Source organism: Anopheles coustani, chromosome 3 (genome assembly GCF_943734705.1).
Source record: "Anopheles coustani chromosome 3, idAnoCousDA_361_x.2, whole genome shotgun sequence".
Classification (NCBI taxonomy): Eukaryota; Metazoa; Arthropoda; class Insecta; order Diptera; family Culicidae; genus Anopheles; species Anopheles coustani.
The window spans coordinates 2,914,583-2,931,354 of NC_071288.1; positions in this window are offsets into that span (position 1 = coordinate 2,914,583).

Consider the following 16,772-nt stretch of genomic DNA (forward strand, 5'->3'; position numbering starts at 1 on the left):
CACGTGACGTGGTTTTGTGGTTTGCTTCTATTGTTTCTGCCTGAAACAGCTGGGTCCTGTAGGAAACAACATAAACATCGTTCTCTGTTCATCCCCAATACAAAAATGTCCCAGAAGCTCAAAAACATACTTACATTGTTTCAAGCCTCTGTTGATGTTGTTTATCTTTGGTGTGCAAGCGAAAATCATGGATTCCGAAAGGCACTAAGCCCTCAGATGTCTGCTACTTGATGAGTCAAAGTTTGTTAATCCCAAATGAAACAAAAAAGAATGCGCCTGGTATGCGAAAAATCACGCACAATGGAACTGTGTTCCTTTGTAGTGGGAACAAAAATGTTGGTCAGAGTTTTAAGCCGACCCACCACCATGCTGTTCCCGTTTTGCACGCAGTGTCGTTTTTAAAGTCCGGTGAAGCAGAATAACAAAACATCCGTAACGGACGACGCGGGGAAGCGGAAAACGCGCTTCCATTAATTTTATCCAGTTGGTCGCACAGTTTGAAGTGTGCCTGTTTTTGAGTTGTTAGTCCATTTTACCGCGTACCCAAGGAGCTAAGTCTAGGACACTTTGACTTCGGACTTCCGACGCCTTCGTTGCGCGGTGCGAGTTATATGCGAAGGCGCGAGCATTTTGTACCAGGGCAGGGGAAGGAGCGAGCATTATGTTATCTCTGGGCTTTGTTTTGTGGAGTTTTTTTTTGCATCTTCTAACGTCGACCTTTCATCTTATCTTGGCCGTCCCGCGCTCTATTCATTATGGTCCTTTTTTAGGATTTTCAAAGCTGTTCCGAAGAAACGAAAGCAAGGGTTTGTACTACAAGGTTATGTTCATCGCCTCTGCTGGGGAAAATAAATAGTAAAAACTGCTTTGACGAGTAGAGACACTTGTTGCGGAATATAAAATGAAAAAATAAAACAAAGCATAAGTCCTGAACTATTCCCGAACGACGAATCATAAGAAATACGTGTGCTGTTATACATAATTTGTGATAAATTTTTAAAACATTTTTCAATACTCTTTGAGCATTGTTCACTTATTCATTTCAGTTTAATGACGATTTTATTGAGCTTCTTTCCGTATTTATGTTTGTTTTATCTTCTTCCAGGATCCTTCCAAAGCTCATCGCGGGACCACCATGAATGCAGTTGTCGGCACTGCCCGACGTGCCGTGTCCTTATCCCGGTGTTTTCAGCACGAACCATTCAAGCGGCAAAAACGCATCCTAACCACGCGCCACGATACCCTCATGATGCTTGCACACCGAAAGGACTGCTGAGCACGCTTCCTGGTTGTCTGCTGGCAGGTCCCCTAGGCGCCTGCTGCTGATGTGTGTTAGTCCATAGTAGGGGTGCTAAATTCGGGCACATGCGCACCGCCAACCAACGCGCACGCGAGACCAAATTTGTTTCACTTTCGGCACTCGGGACACGATTTTGCCCTCCTGCTATTTTCCCCCCTCATTCATAAATACAGGAGGGCTGTGGCACGAGCGCGGAACGAACATGAAAGGACACCGACGAGCCACAAAGAAGGATCAACGCCAGCACGTAGAGAGTGAAATTTCACGAGGAAGCTCACAGTGCACATCCATCCGGACACTTTCGCAGTTCGGTGCCGGTTCGCCTCGCGTGTGTGTACGTACTAAAAGGACGCTACTGCCCCGTAGCAACGTGAGCGCAAGTGTCAGTCCACGCTTGGCGTGCACAGTGGTCGTACCAAGCGGTTAGTCTCGAGCCGTCGATTTCCACGCCACAATACATTCGTTGTCGATTCGTTTCATATTTATCCTCCAACGGTGCTAGAAGAAGAACTGTGGGTTAGTCATACGTATTCGAAAGCATCGGGTTGTGCCGGTGTGTGGCTAAATTTGACGAACCTACGTACACTTTGTGTGAAGTTGCTAGGCGACCAGCTCCTCATACCGTAACTCAACCGAAACGCCAGACAAGCCAATAGCAAAAAGTATTCTCCGGCTTGGAAACGTTGCTCCATTCATTCGTTGTATGAAAGAATCTAAACCACAGTAAAATTCCTTTGTAAGCAAAGCCGTTTCATTGATGAGAGCCGACGAAGAAGTTTAAATTGTAATTAGTCTGTTAATTATATTTATCCCTAGCATGATATTTCTGTACGAACGCATGCGTTCTGTTCTATGGATAACCATATGCAAATTCATGTGTTTTAAATAATAGAATGTGAATGAAGGAATCTGCATTTTGAGTACCAGAAAACTGAAAAACAAGATTAACTTTTAATGAAAAAAAAAACAGAGCCATTAACCGCCCGTAAGAACAGAACATTTCATCCTACAGTTGCTGGTTTGCAAAAGTGTGTGCAAAAGTTAAGCTGGAAAGGTTATCGGTCCCGTGCGATTGTGGTTAGCTACGATTTGAAAAAGTCCACCAGTAACCGCTTCGCGTTGAGATTTACGCGATTTGCGGTACAAAAATGGCCAAGATGTAAATGAGGCAACCCGCGAGTTGAAACGGAACGGACTCTTTTGTGCCGAGATTTGTGTATGTGGTGGTTGGGTTTTAAAATTCAACTGCCTTTACCACAACCGGTACCATCCCTTTGGCCAGCATTGTAATGGAGAAGCTGCTGGAGGACACACGGTACATGGGATGGGGCGCGACGTGTTACGTGATTTCGTTTAAACAATTGGAAATTTGACACTCCACCATGCCGGACCAACTTCAGACGCACGTTGCTGCTCCACCGTTCAAACCTGGCGCTGGCTTTTGTAGGTACGTCGGTTCGTAGCCGTCTAGCCCTTTCCGTGTGACCGTTGCAGCACCATGTAGTTTCACATTCATCAAACCTGGCACCAGGCATTCCAGCAAACGCTAGCTGGAACGCTCGGCAATATTTTGCCGCACAACAATGGCGGTTTCCTGGGCTGCTTGATTCATTCTTTGTCGAGCGGCGCAACCGAATGCACGAAGGATTCCAACGACACGAGAAGTGACAGTGTTAGCAGAAGGGATTTTATTACCAACCTAATTGGTTTATTAAAACCATCATTAATGATTTAAAGTGAGGATTATCAGATAAAAGCCCATGGATCGTACATTCTGATCTATTTTCTTAGCTTCGTTACAAGTGAAATTTACGGTGAAATTGTAAAATACAGCCACGTGGAAACGGTTGTGATACTTAAAGTCACAAGAGTGCCATTAAAACTGGTGTAAATTTTCCAGCAAATATAAGTGGATAATGTCAAGTGTGTGCTCTTCCCATTGCAGTGAGTGAGTGAATCTCCCAGCTTGATTTGCGTGCTGTATGCACTTAAATTGGGGGGCTGAGTTTAGTGGCCAACAAAATAAAAAGAAACAGTGAAACATTCCGAGAATCTTCATTTGACGTTAATGCGAAAAAGAGCTGTTGAGGCGTGAAAAGCAGAAACCTCCGGAAAAGCGGTACCCAAGCCGGAAAACGAGCGAGCCGGCATAGGAAACAGCATCGGCAAGGCAAAAAGGTAAATAAACGTGCTTTTCCACGAACTCACACACACACACACTCCCAGCCCAAACCTTCCTTCCTCTTCACGTGGGGCTCTTTGTTTGAGTTTTTCTCCCGATCCTCCCCAATAGAGGCCGTTATCCTTTTTACCAGGAAATCGTGTCGCCGCCGTGTGTGCTGTTTGTTGTGTGAAGACCAGCAACAAATCAACAAAGGGTCGGTTAGAGGAAGAAGGGCGGAGGAGGTACGCAGGAGGCCAATGGAAGAATTATGCGAAACACATGCGTGTGCCTGGTCCCTCCCGCGCTTTCCCGAGGACTGCACAAAGTCCGCGCAAGGATTAAATCATAAAACGTAACAACGTTTACGGAGCCTCCTCACACCAATCCGGCACACACTCTTTTTTTTGGTTCTGTTTTAGGCGCTTCGTGCTTTTTATTCACGTTTTGCGTGCGAGCGCTACGCGAAAAACGACAACCTCGGCAAGAACGCGTACCTCGACGACGACTACTGGTTGGTTTTATCTCATTTCCGAAACCTGAGGTACTAAAATTCGGCTTCTGGGAGTTAGAGGCCAACCGACAGCGGAACCTCCAGTACGTGCCGCAATGCACGAGGGGGTGGATTGTAATTTTTTTTTTTTCCGAGAGTCACGAGCCAAGTACAAGCATCAATTATGTAGATACCATTTTTCGAACGGTTGCTTTACGTCCATTTTGGTGCTGGTATGGAAGGGAATTGAAATTAACACTTCTAAAAAATGTAATTTGAAGACATGAAATGTCCTAACGCGTCGTGTCATTCCTTCTGCTAATGACTTTTGATATGACAAACGAGATTAACACGTTTAAATTAAATTAGATTCTCACGATTTTCGGATTGTTATTTTCCAATCTCAAGACGGACTTGACGTCAAACAAAATCGTCGATCAATTTCGAAGTTTCAAATCAATTGAACCTAGTTATTTATTGATTCTTAAAGACACTAAGATTCGCCTTTATGCCATTACTGGTATGGGATGTGCAAAATTGAACGAATTCTTGGTTTCCTTGGTTTGCAAAGCCGCAGCAATGAAGAATCCTTAAAACATTTACCTTCCCAACACTTGGCCAACATTGGAGCCACCTTTTCCGCCATAAACAAGAGATATAAATTCTCCTAGAAACATGAATAAGTAAATACAATTTGAACCATTTGGTTGGCGATGCACAACACACAAAATACGTCAAACATTGAGGGTGTTCCAACCAAACCATCATCAGACGAAAGTGCACACACTATCGTTCCTCTTTTTGTCTATCTACGGAATAAAATATTCCACTCCTAAACATGCCTTTCGTTTCGATAATTAAGCGAACGAACCGAATTCGACGGGTTGGTCCCTTGTTGTCCTGCCGCCCACCCCAGGTCGAAAGCCAATAAAGTCCGGCCGTAGTTCGGTCGAAGCTCACTAACTGTCACCATAATCGAGCGGATCGAAACAGAGGGTTGCCATTAATTCCAGCTAATGGCTATCGGAACCTCCAGGAACGCGGTGGGAGGCGGAAGGTAACGGAAGGTTGTTCTTGATCCATTACATTGTATGTGTACGGGCGGGCAGCTCATGTCCTGTTTTCCTTCAAGCGCCTCACGCAACGATGTGTTTACACAAACGCAGGTCGTATGGAAAGCTGGCCGGATGGATTGTGACCCTGTAAATCCCTCGTTGGATAAATAGGGGCTTAATGTGGCTTACTGTTTTCGATACAATTCAACTAATGTGCTTCCTATAGGTGGGCGAAAGAAGTCGGAAAAGCTACCTCAAATTTCTTCGAAGGTGGAATTTTTCAATTGAAAAATAAATTTGGGCACGAAAAAGGCTAATATTCTTACATCAAAGCCAGAATCTCCAAAAGCTCCGATCCGATAAAATGCACTAAGCTGTTGACCCATATGATTGTCACATTTGAGCTGGTAGAAACCTTACAAGCAATCATGGAAATGGAAGCAAAGTCATCACCGACGTTCAAACGTTGGATCTTCACCAGAGCTCGTTGCTTATTGCCATACTTGAACCTCAAATGTCGAGCACTCCAAAGCACTCCGAAAAGGCTGCAGTGAAGGTGTCTGAAGATAATGCGACCAATCCGCAATTAATGGAGTGGAAATACCAAAATTACATCCATTCGCAAGCACAAAGTCATATCATTATCGACGCATCCATTATTCAAATGGATGTCGCTTCTCGATAAGCGACGGATGAAGATGGCGATAAGCCCCTAGGATGAAGATAATAATCGTAAGAACCAATTCAACCAAGCGAACGAGGTAGATGATTTATCCTTCGTAAAACAAGCCGAGTGGGCAGTGAAATTGGTGTGATGAAACACTTTACAAAAAAGAACCACTTATGAAGTTTTCTTAGGAATAAATAGAAGAAAAAAAAACACCCTGTGGGAAAACTCGGTCCCCGACAATTTTCTACTACTAAGGGTTGTGTTACCCTTTTTTTCCCTCGAGGGCCGATTGAAGTGACCGCTAGGTGAAGAAAAAAGGGGAAAACCCGTAAAAAGGCTCCCATTAAAACCCGTTTACCTTCCTTGATTTGATATTAAAATGCAAAAGCTATGCAAAAGCACATTGTCCTGCGGCTTTTTTCCCCGGTTCGTCCTTTGCTTGCGCGTTGGTGACTGTAAAAACGGCGTATTGTGTGGCATTTTCCAGGTGTAGGAAAATCAAATCCCCCCCACGGTATGGGGATGCTGCCATCGAGAAAGGATCGTTTGATCTTCAGTTGAAATGTTATAAACGTTGTAATGAAGAGAGAGAGAGAACACGAGAGTGGCGAGAAAGGAAAACAAAGGGTGTAAACTGTTGGGGAAATTTTCACATGACGACGGAAATTGCATCAGGTCTCTGTACGTGACTAACGTGAGATTAACTTTTCTCCTTCATGTCACACGTGGAGCACCTCCTACTCCTTCCTGTTCCCCCTCTCTCTTTCCTCTCCTCATCACATCACTCGTCCGATCTTTGGTGTTTTTTGCAACTACATTTGATTGGGTTAGTTTTTCCCATTGTGCTGTTATTTAGTGCTGGTTTGTTTTCGACACGTTAATTTCCAGCGCTTTGCACCAACCGTTTTCATCTCCCTCGCAGTGACAAACAAATTGAACCACTTTATCACCGATGAAACTGATACGGCACAGGTTGAGTTCCACTTTCCGGGAATGCGGCGCAACATAACACCGTAATCGATGCAACCAAAGCTAAAGGGCACGTTTTGTTCGGCGGCGCTCGGTGTGGAAACATGATAGAAATTGTTTTGATTTTTTGCTTGAGTTTCATCAAATACTGGGAATGGACATAAAGGAAGGAGAGAGAAAAACAAGGGGAATAGACATTCAATATCATTGCAGCAAAATTTGATTAATCGAACCAGACTTCGTTGGCGATTGGTTAGGAAAGGCGTTTACGCTTTTCCACGCACCAGAAAGCATTCAAATGGCCCTAACCCTTAATGGAATGGAATAAATGTGAATGTAAAGTGTTACAAGATCATTGTATGATCATTCAGTAACGTTAAGTTTTTGAAAAACTCTTTACAAATGTATTGTTTCATTTTATTTGGGAGGGCCCGGCCACATTGGTTGAGTATTTTCATATTTTTTCTGCATCTTATTATGAAATGTTTGTCCTTTTTAAGTTCCTTCTGCACATAATGGCATAAAGAAGAGACTTTCGTTGGAAATACTAAACTGTAAAACTGTAATCATGTGAAAAGCTGATCCCTTCACTTTAAATTAAAGAATGTCCGATATTTGTAACAGCTCTACGGGAATTGTTTTTTATATCAAAATATTAATGCATTTAATCGTGACTCTTTGTTTCAAGTATTTTTTAATGTAATAAATCTGTACGATTACGGTGGAAACAAATATTCACCGCTTGGTCGCGTCGTTGCTCCAAGGGTTGCGCATAGTTGAACCGGTAGGCCTTTTCGCGGGTGGCATTTGGGTGGCTTTTGCGAGGTTTCCAGGGCGAGGGAAACGCAACGCGGGCCGGCGAAGGAAACCGGATCAAATGACAACGGCCGTACGGATGGGAAATGACCCAAGGTTCGGCCTCGATTTGAACTCATTTGATACTGAACCATCAAACCCGAGGGCTCCGGGCCGCATTTCTGTCCATTTTATGGGATTCCTCAATCCAACGGTCAATATATGGCCACAGACACACCCACCCACCCACCCACCCAGCCACAAGTAATCATCACCGAGCCATTTCCTACACATGTGTGTTTGTCTACCCCCGTCCTCCACCTTCCGAGGGTGTATGCAAATGACGGGCGAGGTTCAGGGGAAAAAAAAAACGGCAAAGGCGCGCATAAAAGGGAAAATGGCACTTTCCACCGGATCGCCCGTTTGTTCCGCCACGTTGGAAAATAACACATAACGAGAAAATGAAGTGATGGCGAAGAGACGGAAAATGGCATAAAACGGGCCCGGCTTTACGCAGAAGGCTTGGGGTGTTTGGGGTTTGGGGGGCGGTTTTTTTACCCTTCGTGGTTTTTAAAGGCTGGAGGAAAAATGATGATCGTCTTCTGCTTGGGCCGGACGTGTACGTACGTTCAAGAGGCTGGGATAGCAAATCGTCCCTTTCCGGGGAAAAAAGGAAAAACCGGGAATGATGCCGCCGGGAAGGAGAGGTAGTGGTCAGCCCGGGGACGGGAGATCGTAATTTGTTGAAACAGGAAGGTGGACGTCTTTGAGGAGGCATCAGTCCGTGGTTCACCCCGGGAAGAGTATACGATTATCTTTCTCTCTCTCTCTCTCTGCATTTCTCGCTGCGACAGCCATTTCCCTTTTCCGAGGACGAAATTACTTCCGTGTAGTTTCGTGCTTGTTATGTTTACACACACACACACACAGCGTGTGCACTTCTTCCAGCTAGACAAATAGGCTTGCCAGAACTCCAGGATGTCGACACACCACAACCGAAGCCGGCCACTGAAAAGCCACTGGCTGCCACAGCTGCTGGCTCCGTCTGAAGAGGTACGAACCGGGTTTGGGATTTTTCCCGGGTATCCCGAGTGCTCGAGTTTTCGATAATCCACCGAAATGAAAGAAATTCCATCGGCTTCGATGAAAGCGAACTACAAACCGAGGCAGTGTTAGTGTTCCCTTGGCGCCGATTTTGGGTCAGAGCATAATTTCCACGGCGCAAAGCTACGCAACAACATTCCTATCAAACATTCTCCCCTTGTGGCTTCCCCGATTCCCCTCCCCCGCCGAATGTACCTTTGATGCTTTGTCAAACGTGTTTCATCTTCCCGGGAACGAATGTGAACGTCGTGTGTCGCTGTTGAGCCCAATTTCATCCAAGAAGCTTGTCCAAGGCAGGATACCAGGCTCCTTTTGCCTGGGAGCACGTCTTCCGCTTTTTGTTGCCGAAGTAACAAATGATCAAACGTTGCTCCACTGGGAGGAAGGGTGTCGCGCTGTGGGGGGGTTTTTGTTCGCCATTCTATGCAACCGTCGAGACATAAAGGACACTTTGCCACCCGACTTGTCCCGCAGTCGAACTTGTTTGCGCGCCAAAGGACAAGTGCATTGAAGATCAAATAATGGACCTAAAAACGCAACAAAACCCGAACAAGGAACGGAGGGAGTCTTTTTCGGAACACCACGGAAAGGTGTTTGACGAAGAAGAGAGAGAGGGAGAGGTGTTTTCCATCGAACATCAAATCAGTTCCTTGGGGGATTTTCCCCCGCCCTTTGTTGGAGCGCCACAGGATGGTTTTCGATGACGAGGGATGATTTTTCTCGCGTCGGTTGAACGAAACGACAACGTTTGTTGCAAAGCAGAGGACATATTTTCAAACGAACCCCTCTGTGATCATTCGAACATAATTTGATCGGTTCCCCGGAGTCGCATTTCTTTTATAAACTTCCATTCAATGTTGAGTAACTTACGCCTTAAAGAAATATTTGCAAAAACTATGTAAACATTCTATTTTTATCACAGGATGTATCATTGATTCAAACGATTTTCATTCGATAACGATTGTCTGTTATTAAAATCCTAAATTGTTAATTACATTCTTGTATTATCGTAAACATTCAATAAAGGAAAAATTAAAACAATTTTTCATTCGAAATTCTAAAATGCCAACAACTTTATAAAGCAAACATTATCAAAAGTAGTGTTTCTTGTGTGTTCAGAGCAAATCCTACATCATTATTGAATCCTTTTTGACCAAAATGGTAAAGGAAGGGCCGATGGTTTGTTCTCACTAACAGCTTTATCTCGAAAAGAACAAATGTTGAAGGCTGTTCGATCATAACACAGTTTTAAAGAGCTTAAGCAACGTAACTTTACAATCTAATTTACCTCATTCAGTAATCTTGTGTATTTTTTTCCTCTCGTCGATACAAGTATGTCCATATTTGTTATGCTTTGTTTATCATATTTCTTACATAAGCACTTCCATGAAAGTGTAAATGACTACTCATTTGATGCGTTTCGGCTACCAACAGAGGTCATTAGCAAACCAAGGTTTGCAAAGTGTTGACAATCGTAAATCTGGTTGGGTTCGCAATAAAAGATACACCCACCCATTGCTATGGCTATTCCGTGCCAACTATGATCCCATTTTGCTTTCACATCCAATTTGAACTCAAGCATTTCCCACTCGATGATGGGTAGGTTCTTTAAGAATCGTTTGAAAAGCCCACCCACGGGATCAGGGGGGATGTTGTGTTTGTGGCCACAACCCAAGGCTGACCTCTCTCGTGGCCTACCGGATCACCGTTCCGGAACCCGAGCCTGACGTGCAAACTTCGTGCGCCTCACGATCGTTCGGTCGGGGTTCGATCGTAAGGAATTCGGTTCGGTTTTGGGGGGTTCAAAAAAGGGACTCCATTTTGTGGCCGACCCCTAACCGGGTAGACAACAATAAACAAGCCAACGGCAATAGGAAAAGAATCAAAATGTCAACCAAACAATACAGAAAACAGAGCCGAGATTCAACCCGAACGCTCGATTGCACAGCATTACCGGCGTGGGATGGAATCTCCCAAACTCCTCAACAAACTATCATATCCCCGAGGGCAGAGGAGAGGGGTGTGGTGGACTGGCTGGCGCCGCCGACTCGTTCGGTTTGCTGAACGAACCCCCCGAAAAGTATCGATACACATAAACCATCCTCATCATTTGGCCCGTCGATGGAAACCCGGGAATGGAAATCCGGAGGGGTTTTCCCGCAATGTATCTCTATTTTCCAATACATCCTTCACCGGTGATATTGAGTGAGCGCTCGGGATGGGTTGTCCTCCCCATCGTCTACATCCGGCCCTTAAAACACACACGAACACACACACACACACACACACCAATACAAACACACACTCCCACGAGCGTGAGTCACGCTCGGTGCGCGTTGTTTTACCCATTAAAAATATATCACTCCAGTGTGTCAGGAGGAGAAGAAACTGAACTGGCTCCGTTCTACGCGAGCTGACAGGGATGAAATTGCCCCCGAAAAAAAGGGAAAAACACCCAACGAAGGGGTGGGCCTAAGAAGAGGGCCAGCGGAACGAGAAAAGGTGGCAGGACCGGAGAGAGTTCGATGACTTCCGACGAGGGTTGTTGGTTAAAAATCATACATGATAAGAAAGGAGGGGACCAAGGGAGGAGGCACGTGGTGGGAAGTTGATGTGGTGGTCGCGTGGAAGAAAAGATAAGGAAATTTGGTACGCCTCCCCCTTTCCCTGCCCGGTTCCGTCCTTTCTCCGTACAAAACGGACGGGAAAACCTTCGTGGTGTCATTTCCTTCGCCAAACGAACGAGCGCTTTTCCTTCACTCGCGGAACGGTACGATTTGTTTTCCTTTTTTTTCCCCACCCCACCCACTCAGATGGCGAAGGATACGGACGGTCGACGGAGCAGTTGATAAGAATCGCCGTGCGGGCGGATTTTCCGTATCAGGTGAGAATCTGCAAACCCTCGGTGGAAAGCTACTCCGGGTGTTTGAAACCATTTTTCCGTTTGCGAGCGGGCGGGGGGGAGGAGGGTTTTTGCAGGACGGGACGTGCGAACAGGATTTGATTTCACTTCCTTCACTTCCGTCCAATCGCTAGCTTTTCCGAGCCCGGAGTGAAGTGCAGCTTTGTTCTTTTTATTCCTTTCCTTGCTGTATCTTTTTTTTTACTCCACGCCACTTTTAAACAGAACACAAATATTCAATTTTCCCTGAAACACACACACACCGCGTGGGCAAGAGGAAAATCCTGCTTGAAAGGTTAAAATAAATGTCCGCCCGTTGCCTTTTGATATCCACACCGTGTGGAGGTGGTGGTGCTTTTTTATGCGCTACCATTATTCAACCAACGGAACGAGATGGTTCGAAATAGAACAAAACAAATCTGGAGTGTGTGAGGAAATCTCGGCTCGGATGCGTGGTGTGTGGAAAACTTTGTCCATCTTGAAAATAATCTACGGGTTTCCCAGACACTGAGGGACTGCGAAGGCAGTGAATTTCCTCGGCCGTCGGGGGGCGTCACGGGGTGAAAAGAAAATTGTTTTCTTATTGATTGCAGCAATTTTCCAGCTAATGATAGCTTCATTACCATTAGCGTCGCAATTGTACTACCACAAGCACGACACGCAATATACAAAAAAAAACACACACTTCACAGACTGAATGAAAAAGAAAAGGGTCGGGAACTCGAGAGAGTACGAAAGTGTTTCCTACCTTTTTCATGGGACTGTTTTTTCCTCTTTTAATTTTTATTTTCGGCTGAATTGAATACACTCACAGCAGGACGCTGTCTGGCGGCTTAGCCCTATCTCGCAGCGTACCAACGCTTCGAACGGTCCTGGCAGGTCCTTTTTTAAGCGAAGGGTGGAAGTTACAACCACACACTCACGGATACACACACAGACACAAATTGAACGCATTACGCAGCGAGCGATATACAGTGTCGCGTACTCCAGTCTGCAGTGCACAATTCGGCCCATGCAATCTGGGCCTGCATGCAATCTCGAGCCCACAAAACCCCGAGGGAGGGGGGTGGAAAATTATGGTCGAAAAGAAGAAGAAGCGTAGGAGGAAAACCCGTAGCTGCGGGAGGTTTGGAAATTACTCCTACCCGCGCCCACTCGCACACAGACGCGCGCACTGCAAGCGCACACCGAAATGCAAACCAAAAACCCTCCATCGGAAATAATCCCCCTTCGGAAGCGACCGTGCTTCGCGTACTGCTGCTACTAGAACACCAGGCTGGCCATTATTTTCCACGCTGTCTTCCGCTTCCAAACGCGCCGGTGTTTTCCTACCCCGAGGAAAAATAGAGTGAGAGAGAGAGAGAAAAGGTGGGGATTTCCCCTTTGGCAATCGATTCCTGTCCGAGGAAGTAAGTTCTGGACTATGTCTGGACTTGGGCAACGTTGCAGGTTCGTCTCTATTTGTTTCACCACGGCTGGCGATACAGACGTTCGATAGCGTCTCTGCCCATGACCCTCTCCTTCCCGTGGGGACTCACGGAATCCTAGAGTTGCTTAGGGGAGGATTTATAATTTCATTCCATTCCACCGAGTTTCGCCGGGTGATGGACGCGCAAGTACTCGACTTTGACGAGTTTGCGACGGGTTCAGCCCACGCTATCGATTCGATGTCCACCCACCCAAAAGTCTGGAGAAGTCCTGGCGCACGTCAAGTACGCGGTGATGTAGGTCCTCCCTAGTTGCGAGTTATTGCCTTCAGGTGGTCCGCGGTTTCGCCTCCCTGAAGTGTGCTGGAAAACCCCGTTCGTTCGCCGAGTGGGAATGCAATCTTGGCCAAGATCTCAAAGAGCCTTCTTCAAAGTCTCTTTTTAGAGATTACCTTCCAGACAAGATCTACACACCAAGGAGCACCACACCGAGAGAGGGCCATTTCATTTAATTTGCATCCCTTGTCTTATCTACGATGGTGGCTCGAAGTGATCTTGTCTTTCCACCCTTGCCCCGCAGCGCTCGCCCCTCCAAACGGTTCTGAAAACGGTTGATCCTTTTCCCGGTGTTCAGTGTTTCAGTGTACAGCCTGGAATAAGACGCGCTGGAGCCCCGGTCCCCCATTTCCCGACGGAGTACACCGGAAGGAAGTGTCGCTGTGTCGCGCTGTTGATTGCTCCCTCATGCCGCCTGCAAGACATGCCTCCGATCTGCTCCCCTCAACGTTGCCAGTACGAACATTCTCCCCTAAACTTGTGGGGCGTTGTTTCATGTTATTGAAATCGTCCACCTCCACAGCGCCTCCACAACCCCTCGGGGGTTGTACCTTAAGGTTTACGCGACCTTCTGACGCCACATGCGGAAGCTCCCCTGTTTGTCCAACGTTTAGCCTCTTGGATGGAGAATAATAGCAAACCTTCCCCCCTAGCGAAGGCGTCTCCATGAAAGATCCACACAAATTCCGTCGGACGAATCCACGGACGGGCCGTTTCCAGGACAATACCTTCGCTGGATAGTCCCCTTTTTTCCCGGGGATGGTTTGTGACTTCCCTCACCACCCCAGGATGACGATATATCCCGTTCGTCTTTACGCCCTTTAGTCCGTGCGTCGCAAATTGTAACGCAATATTTGTGTTAATTCTGGTCCCAAATTAATAATTTATTGGGCCTGAAAGGAACCCCACAGGAAAAGCGAGAGAGATCGTCAGGATGGGGACGAATTTCGGCAACGACTCCATCTCCTTCAGATGGTTCACTTTCAGCCGCTTTCCAAGGCCTCGTATATTTCCCTCAACACACACACGCACATACACCGTCCGTCGCCCAATTCTTCAATTGATGGAGTGGATGAAATGTACCCACTGGCTGGCATGAAGCAAAACCACGTGAAAAGAAAAAAGAAACAGACACGGTTCCTTGCAAAGGACAAGCCGCGCGCCTGCTAGCGACATTATCCTGTCCGGACTCCGGTGTTTTCTCGCCCACCGGTACCACCGCCGAGCCGAAAACGCGCGCCGCCTTGTTTGACTTGCGTGTTGCCAAAACTTGTAACCAAAGTACCCGCCAACAACGAAAGGAGAGTAAAATACCGGGGGAAGAAAAAAACAAATGCAAAAGCGGCGCCCCATTAAAGCCCGCTTTTCTCACCACAGCACCACCCAGCGGTGGTTCGATGGTTGGGATGTTTGTGGAAATTTATGGCACCGGGAAAAGTTTTCCCGCCAAATGATTGCACTCACTTAGCGCCGTGGTGTGTGTTGTCACACGATTTTCCTTCCTTCCACGGGTTTCCCGCTGCGCTGATCCCACTTTCCATCGGTTCCATCCTCCCTCGCTGGCAAGGGCTTCGAATAGTTTCGGTATCATCCTTCTCTCGTCGCCGGAAAGTGTGAGGTTCCGCACCGTTTCGTATCAGCAGATAATATAAAACGAATTACTTTTTCCACATCTTTTTTGCCATTCCTTTTTCCGGCTTTTAAAATGCATGCAAGCAAAAGAGAAAGATGGAGGAATCGTAGTAAGCCATGAAAGCAATCGAAAAGTGGAAACAAAAACATTTTTTTTCAAACAAAGGAAACTATGAGATTGTATCATAGTGCTTGTAACACCCACAATGGACCTTCGAATCCGTACCGAAAACCAATTTCTTTCTCAACCCACAAAAGATGAGATTGTTTTTTTTTTCTTCCTCATTTTGTTTTTCATTAAACCAGGAGATTCTTGGGAACACAAATAATATGGAGACACCCTCGCTTGTTCCTTGTAATCCACCCAAACACACAAGAGCTCGTAAACGAATTAGACTCGGACGGGTAAACAATTTGCACCGTTTTTCCGCCATTTTCCGGCAGCGATCGGTGGCTCCACACTTCTGTCGAACGTGTTGATACAGGATAATTGATACACTTTCCCTGTGATGGCAAGGAAAGTTTGTAACAGCTTTGTTTTTTCCCCAAAATTATTTTCAATCGCCAATCGTCGGTGTATCCTTTCCTTTTGTCAGCGTATTTTTTATAGTTATTATCCATAATATTTATGAGTAAGATAAAAGTTTGTAGATTTGGAACTATTCGATTTGTTTTAAAACTAGTATCGTTTAGTTGAACCTGGTTTGCACACTTTTATTTGATAAAGACTGGGCGTCTGGTACTACCAATGGGAACGTTTACGCTTTAGCATGCGAAGCATGCAAATAAAATGAAACGAATAAATAATAATTAAAATGTTGCCCACGATTTGAATAACTTGTCAAAGGGACTTGTCAGAATGTAAAATATCCGGTTAAAGCGAAATCCCGTCCGTTGAATGCCTCGAAAATCTTTTGATCCAATCCGTTCGGCACGCACATCGTCAAGAAAACTCCTAATCTGATCAATCTTTCATCAGCGTTGAACACTTCCCGGAATTCAATTTTGCGCTATCCAAGGAATGCTAACATGAAATCGATATGCGAATGATTTTTCCTCGAGTTCCAACGACTCCGAGACGTTGGAATGTTTAGCGAATTTCGCAACAATATTTCTGACAGTCGGTAAACGTAAAATTCAACATTGAATTTTATTAGACCCTCGCCTCAATTCGGAAGCATGTTTCAAGGCTCCATTGTCTAAGATCTCGACTTCGGTAGGATTTGCAATATCTGTTCAATTTACAATTTAATTAAGAATTAAAGAATGAAGATTTACTGACTGCCTAGAGGCGCTTTCGAAAGGCTGCAGTGTAAAATCAATGATACAGATAATTTGATCGCAACCAACGGAGGTGGGAACTTCGGTTGCGTAAGATTAAATTAAACGCATAAATCATTTTATTATGGCTTCCGAACTTGCACTACCAGCTGCAAACAAGTAAACATTCTTAGTTGGCTTTCGTTCGGGGCCTGTTCCGAACGGATGGAAAACTCTCGATTGAAGATAGATGGTAAAGGTTCCCGTTCGTTCTCTTATTTCGATTTGTCACCGAGACACGCGCTAACTATCTATCGTTAGCAGGAGGAGCAGGAGGAGGAGTTTTCGGTTTCTACACCCCGAGTGAAGCGAGTGTATTTTCTCATAATTTGCTTCTCCAGCCCTGGCACAGAACAGACCAAGATCACGTTCGAGGTACCGGTTGGTAAAGTGAAACCTATGATTAATTAATTTTACACTTTGACCTCCCGCAACAATCTCCGGTCTCCGGTCTCGATGTACCATCGGTTGCGTTAAGCGTTCCTAAGAAGCTTGAAGCCAAGCTAAGGAGTCGGATCGATTGCACGCCGTAAATGAAAAGTATCCATTTTCGTTACACAAATACTTTCCCCTCACCTTGCGGAGGAAATTAGACTTGCAGTTGACAT